We start from the raw sequence: 12,158 nt of genomic DNA, 5'->3' as shown, positions 1-12,158 counted from the left end.
GTCCTTGTCTACATAGACGACGTCCTTATCTACACTAAAACGCACAAAGAACATGTGACCCTAGTCAGGCAAGTCCTCGACAAGCTCAAAAGGGCGCAGCTCTATGCCAAACCTACAAAGTGCGAATTTCATAAAGCGCGCCTAGACTACCTGGGGTACCGAATCTCCGGAGACGGCATAGAAATGGACCCTGCAAAAGTCGAGGCGGTGCTGAACTGGGAACGCCCCTGCAACAGACGCCAACTCCAGAGCTTCCTCGGCTTCGCGAATTTTTACAGGTCATTCGCCCGGGGGTTCGCAGAGATAGCCCTCCCCCTAACGGACCTCCTCAAAACCAAAGGGGTGGGGGACACCCGACGCACAGTATTGAATTGGACTCCCGCGTGCCAGACCGCATTCAACAAGCTGAAAGCGCTGTTCACCACGGAGCCAATCCTCGCGCACCCGGACCCAGAACGGACCTCGCCGCCGCCCTCAAAACCAACCCCTGGTTCCTGGCAAACCCCGACAAGGTAACGATGGCACAGGACCTGGCATGGGGGGAAGGCAGAATCTATGTCCCGGACTCGCAACGCCAAGCGATCTTGCATAGGTCACACGACGCCAAGCAAGCGGGACACTTTGGGTTCCTCAAGACCCTACACCTAACAAGGCGTCAATTCTGGTGGCCCGCGCTCAGACGAGACGTGAAAGCATACGTAGCGTCCTGCCCAACGTGTGCTAGGGCCAAACAGGCACCAGGCAAACCCGCGGGGCTATTACAACAGGTGGCAGAACCCTCCCGCCCATGGGAGGAAATCTCTATGGATTTTATAGTGGACCTCCCACCCAGCCAGAAGAAAACGGCCATTTGGGTGGTGAAGGATTACTTCTCGAAACAGGCCCACTTCATCCCCTGCACGTCGGTCCCGTCCGCACAACAACTAGCCAAACTCTTCCTCATCCACGTGTACAGGTTACACGGATGTCCCGCACGTGTGGTGACCGACAGGGGCACACAGTTCACCTCTAAATTCTGGCGGGCCTTCCTAAAGCTGACGGGGACCCAACAGGCCCTATCCACTGCCTGGCACCCCCAGACGGACGGAGCCACAGAGGTCCTTAATGCCACCCTAGAGCAATTCATACGCTCATACACCAACTATCATCAAGACGACTGGGCCGAACTGCTCCCTTGCCGAAGTCGCATACAACAACGCCGTCCACACGAGCACAGGGAAAACTCCGTTCGAGGTAGTCTCGGGGCGCGACTTCGTCCCCATACCGGAGCTACCACAACCCCGGAACCCCAGGTGGACGCTAGCGACTGGGGATGGAAGATTGCGGAATCGTGGCCAATAATCACGGCAGCGCTGAAGGATGCACAGGTGGCCTACAAAGAGCAGGCCGACAAGCACCGGTGCCAACAACCGACGTTCCAGGCGGGGGATATGGTCTACCTATCCACCAAATTTCTAAAGTCACCCCAACCCTCGAAAAAACTGGGGCCTAAGTACATCGGGCCGTTCCGAGTCACGCAAATAGTGAACCCGGTGGCAATACGCTTGGACCTACCACACAACCTACGGAGACTCCACCCGGTGTTCCACACCAGCCTCCTGAAACCGGCAACCACCTCACGATGGCACCCAAGCACGCCACAGCCCTCACCGGTGATGATCGACGGGCAACATCACTTTGACGTAAGGGACATACTCGACTCTCGCAGGCAACGGGGAACTTTACACTATTTGGTCAGGTGGAAACACTTCCCCCACCCAGAATGGGTGGCGGCGCACAACGTTAACGCGCCTGACCTGACCCGAGCTTTTCACCGGGCATACCCCGACAAGCCAAAACCAAGGCTAGCAAGCCGTCACCTGCAAAACCCCTCCCCCGCGGGGCCCCCCGCCTACCGTGCCCCAAGGGAAAGGGCCCCCCGAAGCCCGCGACTTGGGTGGACCTCCCCCCCCCGGGACTCACTCCCCCTGCCCCGGGCCCACGAGGCAGTAACAAGCGTTCGCCAGCACCCTCCCCCCGCCCCGGGCCCACAGGGGAGTGGCAAGCAAGTCAACAGGGCATCCTGGGGGCAATGCCCAGGAGCACACAGAACAAAGGCGACGCACTTGGAATAAAAAAGAAGGGCCCTACCTGGAGCCGATAAGCACCCGACCAGCCACGCCTCTCTCCTCGCCGAACTGAGCCAAACTAACAGGGTGTGGCCGGAGCATGCGTACGCCAGGGTGTGACCTGGGCATGCGCACTAAGGACACACCCTAGGAAGGCACGTGGCAGAGGGCGGAACAAAGGGAGGGGCGAAAAACACTCCGGCAGGAATTTAAAAAAAAAAAAAAAAGTTACTTTGACAGCTCCCCTGGAAAAAAAAAAAAAAAAAAAACCAGAAAACCGGGGGGGGCACTATTCGGACAGGGGGCAGTATGTCATGAGTGCCGTTGAGCTGAAGACATCAGCGCAATGGCACACATGACAATAGCAAGGAAACAGGGGAAGGGGCTCAAGATAAGTAGCCATCAACTCACAAAGACTGAAGGACAAGAAACAATGGCTAAACGGATCGCGAGGCACACCCAAGCTGTTAGCGCTAACGCAACGGAGATCGCCCAGCTGACAGCAATCACCGGAGGAATAGAGAAACCGATGATGGGCGATCCCGGAACGCCAGCGGGGCCTCGCAACCCCTCACCTACTGGCAGGACAACGTGTTGGACAAAGGGGGGTGACGTAACTGCGAGTGAGGGGGCGCTGACCGGCGTGGGGTATTTAAACCCCGCACTGGCGCGCTCCTGTCACTCTCAGCTTTTTTCCTATACTGTACCTACACTGTGAATAAATCAGAGCCTGTTCCACAGAACCAGTGTCTGAGAATTATTCAGAGGTAGGCAGCGCATGACACCGAAGGAATTTGGATCCTTTCTTCAAAAGCTGTGTGAGGGGCTTGGACCGGTCACTAAATTTATGTATAAATCTTCTATAGAAATTGGCGAATCCTAGGAATTTTTGTACTTCTTTCACATTGCGAGGCAGTTGCCAATAGAGAATTGCCTGGACCTTTGAAGGATCCATGGATATGCCTTTTGTTGATATTCTATAGCCCAGGAAATGTAATTCCATTAAATTGAAGGCATACTTCTCTAGGTTGGCAAACAGCTTGTTCTCTCTCAGCCTTTGTAAGACATTACATATGTCCTAACAGCCAGGAACCACGCTGAGACAAGGAATAGGTCTCTAGTGTTTTATTACTGCTACATAACAGAAAATCCTAACAAACTGAAGAAGCGTGGGAAAAACCCAGACATATAAACCCCAAAGACTAAGGCGGGCCCGATCTGTGTCTCTTTGAATGGCCACCCAATTCCTCAGTACTACGCATGCGCTTTACAGCCTGGATGGGAGCCCCCTGCTTGCCATCCTCACTCATGACAACGTACATAGGTTACATGAGTTGTAGCATCCTCAGAGAATATTAATAAGTCATCTAGATAAAGGACCAGATACGTATCTAGTAAATCAGAGAAAATTTGATTCATAAATTGGGAAAATATGGCTGCGGCATTAGTTAATCCAAAAGGGACCACAAGATATTCAAATTTTCCATACCTGGTATAGAAGGCAGTCAGATATTCATGCCCCTCTTTCATCTGGATCAGATTGTATGCATTCCTGAGGTCCAACCTAGTAAAAATGCGAGCTTTCTGTAAGCAATCCAGCAGGTCAGCTATTAAGGAAGCGGGTAATTTTCTGTGACTGTGACTTTATTCAGGGAGCTGAAATCATGAACAACTCTCAAGGGTGCCTCCTGAGCTGCCGGTGCCAATGGGTCAGGCTTCTTTGGTACAAATAATGTAGGAGCAGATGCTGGGGAAGTAGAAGGTTGGATGAAACCCTTTTGGAGATTAGTATCCAAATAATCTTTCAAGGTGGCTAGTTCCTTGAGTGATATGGGATATTGTTTCCTTGCTGGAATCTTGGCTCCTGGTATCAACTCAACAGTGCAATCACAGTCCCTATGGGGGGGGGGGTAGTGCTGTGGCCTCTTGCTTGCTGAAAACATCTGCGAAATCTGCATACTTGGCTGGCAACTGCACCCCCACCCTGCTTCAATGACTGCGTTGGTTGCTGGAGAGAGAAGGGTGGCTTGAATCTTGTGGTGCTGGCATTCCTTAGCTGGGAAGGAGACTGCTCCCGTAGTGCAGTCCAACAATGGGTTGTGGAGCTTCAGCCAAGGTGTGCCCAGGATTATGGGTACATTAAGTGATGCAGTAACATAAAGTTTGATCCACTCAGTGTGGTCTCCCGTTGTTAGCTGTAAAGGTTCTGTGGATCTTCGAATTGGCCTGGCCTTGAGGGGCTGGCCATCAATGGTCTTGACTTTTATGGGACATGGCAATTCCATGGTCGAGATGTTCATGTTTTGTACTGTCTGTACATCAATAAAATTGGTGGAAGCTCCGGAATCAACGAGAGCCTCTAACTTGACATGGTGCTCTGGGTTTACGTGCACTATGACTGGTAAGTAGAAAAAGGATTGCCTGGAATCCTTGGAATGAGCTCTTCTTAATTGATTGATGGTCTCCCTGCTGAGCTCTGGTCCTGAGTAGAGAGATGCTGCAGAGAGAGCTGGAAATCCTGGAAGCGATTTGAAGCCCCTGCCTCTCCCTGGCTGCAGCTGCCTGAGCTCTTCTAGTCTGGCGTCTATGACCACAGACAACTGATATAAATCTAAAGTAGCTGGTGTTCCCTGGCGCACCAATTCATTTTTTATCTCCTCATCCAGCCCCTGTTTGAATTTGTCTTTCAAAGCACTCCCATTCCAGTCCAGATCCCCTGCTAACAGCTTGAAATCAGCAATGTAAATTCCCACTCTCTTGTTGCCTTGCTTGAGCTTCCGAATTTCCTGGCTGGCAGTGACCTCTCTGACTGGGTCATCAAAGTGTGCTTGGAACCTTGCCAGAAAATTCTGGTAGTTATTGAGAATTGGGTCATTGTTCTCTACCATGGGAATAGCCCATTTGGCTGCTGGACCCTTTAGCAGACTTAAAATAAAGGTGACTCTGGTTCGGTCTGTTGGGAACTCTGCCGGTCTGCTGTCAAAAAACATCATGCACTGGGTAAGAAAGGTTCTCAACTGTCCGGCTTCTCCCCCAAACTTCTCCAGTAAGCTGCCCTAGGATCTCAAAACTACTGGCGGAGCTGCTGTTGCTGCTGGCACTGGCTGTGGGATGATCAGAGCTGGTTGTTGTAACTGCTGTAGCATAGCCACTTGTAATGTGTTGACCTGGAGATCTACTTGCTGCTGGTGTTGCTGCAAGGCTGCAGCCAATTGTTCTATGGCTTGTCATAGTTCCTGGTTTTCCAAAGACACATGCCCCCCCCAAAAAATTTTCTTTTCTTTCCTCCCTCTTTCAATGGGAGTATGAGTGTGGTAGGATTGATGTCCTGACTAAGCAAGAACCACGCCGAGACGAGGAAGAAGTCTCTAGTGCTTCATTATTGCTATACTAGACAGAAAATCCTACCAAACTAAAGAAGCGTGGGAAAACCCAGACAGGTAAACCCCCAAAAGTCAAGGTGGGTCTGTTCTGTCTCTTTGAATGACAGCTCAAAGTCTCTAAATTACGCATGTGTTTTTGCCCCTGGATAGTGGCCCCCTCCTGCTCACCATCAGTACTCATGACAGTTACCATTGTTAAGCGAGGACCTCACATGATTGTAACTTCCAACTTCCTGCTGGCTTTCCCATAGATTTGCTTGTGGGAAGCTGGCAGGGAAGGTCACAAACTGCAATTATGTGACTGCAGGATGCTGCAACATTGTAATTGTGAGCTGGGCACCAAGCACCCAGATCACAGTCACGTGACTGTGGGGCACTGCGATGGCTAGAACTTTGAGGACTGGTCGTAAGTACCATTCTTTCAGTGCTCCTTCAAGTTTGAATGGTTGCTGAACAAGTGCTCATTAAACGATCGGTTTCACCACTCTGCTCTTACATCCTTCCTCTTCCTGTCTGCTGCAGTGTCTTCTTGGGAATTTTAGTATTACATGCCATTCTTCCTATTGTCAGATAGAAACAAGCAGTGAGAAACCAACCCTTCCTATAAACAGATGATTTCAGAACTTCCATCTTTTTCCACTGAGCTGCTCTCTCTGGCCCCAGTATCCTGTGATGCGGGAGGATCGGCATTCTGAAGGGCAGCAGGCACCACATCTGAAGTAGCAAGGAGTCCTATCTTGCTGCATTCCAGCTGAGATGGATCTTTTCTTAGATGCTTAACATTTCTAATCAAATCACTATTATCTTTCATGTTAGTTAGTTCAAAGGAAGAACTTGTGCTCTGAAGGATAACAGCAAACATTCTGATAGATCGCTTAAGTTTATCACCCTCCAGTTTGTCAGCAACATACAGCAAGTCCCTAACTCAGGTCATTTAACTGTATGCTTGATATCAGCATAACATTTCGTTTGGTCCTTGTATTTCTGATGGAGCCAAATCATTCTCTCCATGTGAGGTCAGAGGCCAGGAAGTTTAGTAAGAATGTCCTAAGAAAGAAGCAACTTGGCAGCTGCCACCTTTGAAGGCCAGTGTGGAGTAGAACCATAAGCCATTCAAATCTCAGATAATTCATTTTTTCAGTGTGTCCCTTCAGAATGTGCACCTGCTGGATTTGTTTCAAATAGCAATGAAAGCATTCAGTCTTCCCATTATTCCTGGGATAGCTTAAAGAAGCATGGATATGTTGAATACCATTGGAAAAAGGTTTTACTACAGCATTGGAAAAAACATTTACTGAGACATTATCTCTGTAAATGTATCCAAAACAAGCAAAAATGTCTTGCAGTGCACTGACAATGATATCAAATGAAATGTGTCACAACAAAACTGCCTCCAAGTAAGAAGAAGAATCAATGACTGTAAGCACATATCAATGCCTAATTTGGCTATAATACTTCATAGATTCCAGAAGATTTTAACTTAGCATTCTGTACCACATTGCGGTTTTAGACACAGCACTTTCACTGTTCTCCATTTTGTCTCCCTCTCCAGTCTTCTCCTAAGTTCTTCTTCTTCCTGTCCACTGCAATGTCTCCTAGGATTTGTAGTACTACAAGAAAATTGAAAATCCAGTGTTAACTATGACTCACATTTCATGCAATACCTTTATTCAAGTGATTGTGATTTACTATTGTGGCAGCATCACAATAGATAAATAGTTTTCCAGCATGTTTCCTTTGTGGCAGGAGTTAAAAAGCCTAATAAAATCCAACCAACGGGTATCAGAGCTCAAAAATCTCCATGAAGATGGAAGCAGAACAAGTCCCAAAACTACTACTGAAGTCATAATAGTTCTGGCTTGCTAACAGCCTTCAAAAATGCCTTTTTTGTATGGTTTTTTTTTCACAGCTAAGTCTGCCCAGTAAGAAGAATCAGCTAGAATAATAATAATGAAAATGAGCCTGGTATGGTAGGGAGAAAAATCTGTTGCTTTGACAGTTTGAAAGCATATATTAACACGTTTCTGTTTTTATACTTTCTTTCTGATAAAGCATTTGGGTTCTAGATGTATAAGGCAAGCCAAGGTGGCATTTCAGTATTTATTTGTGCTTGTTTAGTTAGTTGGCTGCACTAGAATTAAATATTAGTAACAGAGTGCATAAATGCAGGCCAAATTAGTTGTTTCTGTTACTCCATTGTAATTATTGTTTTTGTCATGCTGGGAGGAAAATTGAAGAGCACCAGTTGAGGAAGACCGTTTTAGTGTTACCATAAAAAGCATATAGCACCAGCCCATGTGGAAGTCTTGGTATGCAGTCCTAATTCTGCTGCAGATTGTGACATCGTACCTGGGGAGACTGCCTACTCAGAGATTACTGACATGTTTTGATGGGTGGAACAACCTCATACTCTTATTTCTACCAGTTTTCATTTAATCTGATGAAAGGGAATTTGCTTTTAAATGGAGAAGAATATTCTTTCATTGGTGAAGAGAATTTTGGTCAAATACTCAGGGGTGGCATGCGAGGCATTTATTTAAAGGAGACCAATAGGTATGTGCAAATATTTTTCACTGTACAGTAATCTCTCTAGCAGTTTGCAGCCTCTCATGTTTCAAATAAATCTCAAGGGGATGGAAATTCTCCCACTGGAATTTTACAGACTAGGCAATACCAAGAGAAATTTGAAAACAAATTCTTAAGCACACAGAGAATAAGATAGAAAATTAGAAGCCTGTTTTGCAGAGAAGAAAACTTTTGAGAAATAGTAACCCAGGTAACAGCACAAAATTTACTCAGGCTGGATTTTCATAGTCTTCTAAAGTGTTGGAGTAAGTTGCATATTCATATCTCAATATGAAGAAATAGAGATGTGCAATTTACTATTAGACCACCTCACATCTCAGTGAGTACACAAATGTAGGGTAGAATTGCCCTCAGCTGTGGAGAAGGGAAAGGAATGGGGAAATGTCCCCCATGCAGATATGTGACTAACTCCCACCAATAGGAGAAAAGAGGTTTCTGCAAGCTAACATAATGCTTTTAGAAGATGCTGCTATATACCAAATTAAACTATTACACATTTTCATGTTCTGCCTCAGCCTATATTTCAATCAGAAAGCAGATGGAATGACTATTCTTACTTGAACTCTTCTTATTCATCATATTGACATTATTTATATATGCTAACCTGCCAAAGAATACTGCATCCCATTTTTCTCTAAGGAGAAAATGTTACTCAAATTATTTCAATTTTATTTCTTTGGATTTTCAGGAATCTTCCCTAAAGTCTCTGCAAGAGGAGCTTGATTCCTGGTGACCACAGTCACTTCAACATGGTTTTCTTGGCATCAGTATAGAAGGGGGTTGCCATTGTCATCTTCTGCTATAGTTTTTCAACTTCCTAGTCTAATAGCGCTTGAACTTTTTGTTGATCTCCCATCCATTGACTAACCAGTTCTGATCCCACTTAGCTTTTTGGTCAGTTAGGCACTGCCACTTACTGGGCGTTGTCAGTTATTTATAAATGAGTCATGTTTACATTATTAAATTATTAAATATTATTAAACACTTCAGATACCATTTCATTCAAATTTAATATCTCAATAAATTTCTTCGTTTTATCTGTTGTCTGAGTCACTACTCTCTAACTTTTATAATTTCATATATATATTTAACTATTTACTCAAAAATTTATAATTATTTTTATCAGACCTTTTATCATTAATCTTTCAAATTTATTTAATGTTTTACTCAAAAATTATCCCCAGTAGGGATATGGAAGGGGAGGAAGCTTGTCAGTACTTTATAGCTGGACTGTTCAAAATAAGAAAAAGAAAAATTGCTGGTGAGCAGCATCCAGAAAAAAAATTGAAGGTTAAGTGGGATTCTGTAAACCTGAAACTTGTACCTTTAGACTTCCTTCCTTCCTTCCTTCCTTCCTTCCTCGAAAGAAAGGAAGTTATATACTGATAAATAAGCCTTTCTGTATTGAAACATACAAAGCAAGAGATGGAAGGAACAACTCAGTTTGATTTTGAGGCAGCAATAGTGAGGGAATGGGATAGTTTCTGTCAGTTTATGGAAAGTGTACTTCTAGGAAATGGGCAGAGGAACTTAACTGACCTCTCCTAGGCTGCATAAATAAAAAAAAAAGAAATCCTTTTAGCCATTGCCTCCCTGATGTAAGCTTGTCCTCTATCATTTAAACATTTTATATCTTGCTTGTCAAAAGAAAAATCTATGTCATCTATGTAGTCCTTTAGGACACTAATGGCTTGGATTTGTTAGTTGGGACTGAGTTTCCAAGACAACTTAAGGATATATGTTTTCCTGTTTTCCTGTCAATTTGTATAGCTCCATGAGAGTAATGCTGCAACAGGTTTTTGTGGTTGTAGGCCAGCATAATTCCAGTTTCAGTAGGAATTCAGGATAGATAGATGTAGCTTACATGCAGCTTTTCATACCTGCTTTAACCCTGAGTTAGTTCTGGTAGGAAAACAGAAAAAATATTGTTCTCTTTAGGCATTAAAAAGGGAAAAAAGCAGCAGTGGAGCTGGTTCTGTTCAACTATCGTTAAAGAAAGAACCAAATGCCGTTAGGAAATAAAATTATTTTGAAGGGGTTTTTTGTATGCTACAAAAGTTTTACTTCTCTCACTATAGCTGGAAATACAGCCAACTAGTTAAGGAGCTGCTATGCAGATTCTGAGCTGCATTCAAATTTAGAAGGTCAGAGGTTGTTAAGAATTTAGTATGTACTGTTCTGTCAAACCCTTTCTGTTAAATCTTAGTAAAGTTGTATCCTGAGTTTAATGAAAATGAAATGCTTCGCTAGTGTGGGCAGGTTTGCTTTTTTTTTTTAATGAGGCCCTGTATCAGGACACTTAGAGGAAAAGCAGCTGTGTTCAGCAAATACTGTCCCCTTTGCTTTTTTCCATTTATATGAATGGTTACAGTTCACTTACATCAGGGATGGTCAAATTTTAGGTGGCCGAGAGCAACACTCATCAGTCTGGAGAGACTAGGCTTGCAATGAGCTGGGCAGTGAGGCGAAAGGACGGGCTGTGTCACAGACACCTGGGCAGGAGCTAGGCCCTTCTGTTCACTTCCTGGGTTTCAGGGGATTCTTTGTGTTCCAAGCCAGGCTAAACCTATTTTAGGCTGATCACTTGCTAAGCTAGTTGGAACTAGGCTGTTGTTTATCTGAAGATCTACCATCCTTTATTCTCTCTTTTTTAAAATAGATTTTACTAAAAGATTTTACATATATAATAAGAAATACATTTAAAGAAAAATACAGTAAATGTGAAAAAGACAAAAAAGGGGAAAGAAAAGACAAAGAAAAAAGGAGATAGAAAAAAGAAAATAAAAGAACAGAGAGCATGAAAAAATACATATGCAGAAGTGGATTCCGATCTTCTTCTCAGCAGTTATACATGAAGTTCTAATCAAACCTCTCTCTCTAAGTTTACATCATAATGCCCTTCTTTCTCTAACTTATTCTTTCTAATTGTCAAAACCATTACTCACAAAATCATTTTCTTTTTTTATGCAAAAAGTCCATAAGGGGTTTCCAGTCATTGATGAATGTCAGTAATGACCTTTCTCTCATTGAAGAAGTCAATTTGGCCATCTCAGCAAGTTCTGTCAATTTCACCAACATTCCTCCATGGTGGGTAATGCCAAATCTTTCCATCTTTGTGCATATAATAATCTCTCTGCAGTAATCATATATTAAAATAATTTTCCATGACCTCCAGGGAAGAAATGGTGAACTGAAGATGGCTCCAGTAAAAGTGGAGCCAATGACTGCAGCAGAATGAAGAGCCAACAAGTAGACCGGCTCTTTGCAATTCCTTTTTGGACAAGGAGAGGACTTGAGATTGCCGACACATGCTCCATAGAGTTGTGAGGGGACCTCAAGACAGTGGTCTCTGGTGGGTTTAGAGCTCTGGGAGACAAGGGAATAGCCATTTTGCTGAAACTGTGGTCAGCACCTTTGGAAAGGACACTGGGTTCTCATACTTCCTTTTCTAATCACTTTTGAATATTGCTTGCTCACTGCTTTTCAGCTACTAGGAACCTTTGGATCAACAGGTTTTACAGCACCAGGTAAGTTTCCTTCAATCCTTAGCAAAAGAAGTTTTAAATACAAGTTTAAGGACTTAGGTTTTTATTCCTTTTGGAATAAACAACAAAAGGGTGATTAGATTCCTAGATTTTAGAAAGTTACAAACAGACTAAGGGTCCAGATGGATTTGAAATAAGATTTTGGAATTTATTTGAAGAATCCTTCCCGTGGGACAATGCTTTTGTTTTGAATTCTCTTAAAAAATAGGATGACATTTTGAAGGTTGGGCACTAGAAGGAACCAGAATGAACTAAAGATTACAATTAAAGGAGAAGAACACTTAAATTTGACTTACTAATACAGAATGAAGCAAAATATTTTAACATTGGACATATTGAAGGGTATTTTTGAACAATGGACCCAGAAGTTAATGTTAAGAGTGTCTGCCTCTATAGATAGACTGTGTTTAAAAGATTTTTTGAAAGAACAAAACAAGTTATAGCTGACAAGACTGAGACTGATCTGAAAGTGGATTTAAAAATCAGGCTACAAGAATGACATGGAAAAAGATGTTACACTGGAAATACAAAAGAAA

This window comes from Candoia aspera, chromosome 4 (genome assembly GCF_035149785.1).
Source record: "Candoia aspera isolate rCanAsp1 chromosome 4, rCanAsp1.hap2, whole genome shotgun sequence".
In the NCBI taxonomy this organism is placed as follows: Eukaryota; Metazoa; Chordata; class Lepidosauria; order Squamata; family Boidae; genus Candoia; species Candoia aspera.
The sequence above is the reverse complement of the archived record's forward strand: the minus strand, read 5'-3'. Positions refer to the sequence as shown.